At 34.7% G+C, this 3,814-nt stretch overlaps 1 long non-coding RNA gene across 1 annotated transcript in view; it reads right to left on the bottom strand.

Annotated features, from left to right (window-relative positions):
* Positions 1 to 328: 328 nt before the first annotated feature.
* The window catches only part of LOC124233790 (uncharacterized), a 13,230-nt gene continuing 9,744 nt past the window's right edge, over positions 329 to 3,814 (bottom strand). Inside the window, exon 3 of the long non-coding RNA XR_006887143.1 lies at positions 329 to 1,394. This is a non-coding gene — a long non-coding RNA (uncharacterized LOC124233790). The remainder of the gene's footprint in view (positions 1,395 to 3,814) is intronic.

The raw sequence follows: 3,814 nt of genomic DNA, 5'->3' as shown, positions 1-3,814 counted from the left end.
CACAGTTCAAAATCGTTTCAACTTGCAGCTGTGCTTAGGAGACTGGAAGATGCTAAAATTACAGAGAAAGGATATTGACTTAGGGATTGATTTTAAAATAATTGTGGAGCACTATTGGCTTAGAGAGTGTTAAGGAATACCAAAGAAAATTATATTAAGAAGCATTAAGAGGAGAACTTACGTTACCTTCTAAAACTCTAACTTAAATTCATATTTGGGCCTCTTGAGATTTCAAAACCTGCTGTTTGTTTCCCAGCTAGTAGAATGATTTTGCTTTGCATTTTAAAAGCCTACATTTCTTCCAAGCTACATTCTCTACTGGCTATTGCTCAGTGATATAGTCAATGATGATGAACATTGGAGACTTCAAGAAGTCTCACCCCTGTGCTGTGAACATATAGCAATTCTAGGCGTAGAACAATGCATTGTTTATGAAAACACTGCTATAAAGCTATGTGAACACGAGGGGAAAATTATTAGGAAAAACTAGAACATAGACTTTTTCCTGGGCAGAATAGCCATATTTATTCCTTAGAAGTGGGTGTATGATACAGTCACTCCTTCTGACTAAACTGAAAGGACTTCAAAATGTAACTCACAATCTCAGACCATTTATTTCAGATTACTAGAACAATCAGTTTATCTGTGAGGGATAGATGTGACATTCTTGTCAGAAAAAATGGAAGGCATAATTTAATTATTAAAGTTGTTATTTGAATACACATTTATACTCCTTGTTTGCAATGTTTCTCTTCCACCTATTCATTTGTCTGTTAAATCAAATACAGGGTTGAAATATTTGTAATTAATCAAAAGCAAGTCTGTAAACTGCCTTTGAAGAATTAAACTACCATATTTTATTTGTCAACTAAACTGTTATGTACAAATATCTACTCACAAGTGAAATTAAGACAAATCTTTTGCTATTATAGAAGTAGTCTGTTCTAAGCCAATACTTAAAATATTTCCACATATTAAAAAGTTGTATTCACCAAGCATCTCAGGCCACTGAATGTGATTAAGATTTGCCAAATGTACAACAATGGTCTTACAATAATAGCAACACTTTATCTCGTTGAAAATGATTTGGCCACAATACCTTAGCAAGACATAAACAACACAGTAACATCAATAACTGAAGATGGGACTTGTGCTCTGGGAACATAGAGTAGATATACTTTTCCCTATTCCTACTGCTACTTAAGTACAACTTAAAACCCTGGACATTGTATCTAAAACAAACATAAGACTCTGAAAGGCAGAGAGAAGAAAGCAGGCCAGCCAGTGACCTTGGGCTCTGAGGAACACCATGGTGGTTAGTTGCCTGGGTTTTCTTTTATGCCTCATATATCCCAGACTTGGAACAGAAGTCAGGTGCCCAGAAACATCCATGTCTAAAATATAAGAAGAAAATATTACTGTCTTAACCCATTAGGGTTACTACAACAAAATACCACATTCTGGGTAGCAACATAAATTTATTTCTCAGAGTTCTGGAGACTGGGAAATCCAGGCTATGTTCTCACGTGGTAGAAGGGGGTGAGGTATCTCTCTGGAGCCTCTTTTATAAGGGCAATAATCCCATTCATGAGGACTCTTCCCTCATGACCTAATCACCTCCAAAGGCCCCACCTCCCTGAACAGCATCACATTGAGCATTAGGGTTTCAACATACGATTTTGTGGGGAATGCAAACATTCAGACTATAGCAATTATGAACAACTCCACATACATAAACTTGACAGCTTAGATGAAATGGACCAATTCTTTGAAAAACAGAAACTACCACAACTCATCTAATATTAAATAGATAATCTTAATTGCCCTATAACTATTAGGGAAATTGAACTTATAACTTAAAAACTCCCCCCCGCCCCACACACAATAAAAAATCTCCAGCTCCAGATGACTTCACTGGACAATTTTACCAAAGGTTTAAAGAAGAGTTAACACCAATTCCAAACAATATCTTACAAAAAACAGAAAAGGAGGAAACACTTCATAATTCATTTTTTTAGTATTTTTCAATATTTTAAAAAAATTGAGATATAATTGACATGTGCCATTGTTTTAGGAGTACAACAAATGATTTGACCCAATTCATTGCATGAAGCTAGTATTATCCTGATACCAAAACTAGACAAAACAACATAAAAAAAGAACACTAAAGACCAATATGCCTTCTAAATATACACAAAAATCCTTAACAAAATATTAGCCAATCAAATTTAGCAACACATAAAAGAATTATATACCATGACTAAGTGGGGTTAATTCCAGGGATGCAAGCCTGGTTCAACGTTCAAAAATCAGTGTAACTCACTGTATTAACAGGCTAAAAAAGAAAAATCGTATCAATAGACACAGAAAAAGCACTTGACAAAATCAATACCCACTTGTGATAAAAACTCAGAAAAATAGTAATATAGAACTTCCTCAATAGAGAAAGATAAAAAGCAGATAAAAAGTATCTACCAAAAATCTACATCTAATATTATATTTAATGGTGAAACACTGAATACTTTCCCTCTAAGATTGGAAGAAGGAAGTCTGTGCTTATCATTCTTATTCAACATAGTGCTGAAAGATCCAGCCAGTGCAAAAAAGCAAGAAAAGGAAATAAAATGAATACAAATTGGAAAGGAAGAAATAAAACTGTTTTTGTTCACAGATGACATAATTGTCTATACCGAGAATCCCAAAGAATCAATAAAAAAAAAAAAACTCCTGGAATTAATAAGCAATTATAGCAGGGTTGCAGGATGCAACGTTAATATATAAAAATCAATTGCTTTTCTATACACCAGTAATGAACAATTGGAAATTGAAATTAGAAGCATAATACCCTTTAAATCAGCACCAAAGTGAAATACTTAGATATAAATCTATCAAAATATGTACAAATCTATATCTTGTACTGAAAACTGAAAACCATGGATGAATGAAATCAAGGAAGGGGGCTGGCCCTGTGGCCCAGTGGTTAAGGTTGCATGCTCCTTCAGCAGCCCAGGTTTTTGCCAGTTCAGATCCTGGGTGCAGACCTAGCACCGCTCATCAGGCCATGCTGAGGCAGTGTCCCACATAGCACAACCAGAAGGACCTATGATTAGAATATACAACTATGTACTGGGAGGTTTTGGGGCGAAGAAGAAGAAAAAGATTGGCAACAAATTTTAGCTCAGGTGCCACTCTGTAAAAAAAATTTAAAAAGAAAAAAAAAGAAATAAAGGAAGGTCTAAATAAATGGAGAGATACTCAACGTTCATGGATAGGAAAACTCATTCAATATTGTTAAGATGTCAATTCTCCCCAATTTGATCTATGGTTTCAACACAATCCCAATCAAAATTCCAGCAAGTTATTTTTGTGGATATCAGCAAACTGATTCAGAAGGTTATATTGAAAGGCAAAAGACCCAGAATAGTCAACACAATATTGAAGGAGAACAAAGTCAGAAGAGTGAAACTAACCAACTTCAAGATGTACTATAAGCTATAGTAATCAAGACAGTGTGGTAGAGGTAAAAGAATGGACACAGAGATCAATGGAACAGATTTGAGCCCAGAAATAGACTGATGTAAATATAGTCAATTGATCTTCAACAAAAGAACAAAGGCAATTCGATGGAGAAAGGATAGTCTTTTCAGCAAATGGCACTGGAACAACTGGATATCCACATGCAAAAAAATAAGTCTGGATACAGACCTTAAAACTTTCATAAAAATTAACTGAAAATGGATCACAGACTTAAATGTAAAACACAAAACTCTAGAACTCCTAGAAGACAACATAGAAGAAAATCTAGAACTCCTAG

The sequence above is a fragment of the Equus quagga genome, unplaced genomic scaffold (assembly GCF_021613505.1).
Source record: "Equus quagga isolate Etosha38 unplaced genomic scaffold, UCLA_HA_Equagga_1.0 226_RagTag, whole genome shotgun sequence".
NCBI lineage: Eukaryota > Metazoa > Chordata > Mammalia > Perissodactyla > Equidae > Equus > Equus quagga.
Note: the sequence above shows the minus strand (reverse complement) of the source record. Positions and strands in the feature narration are given on the sequence as shown.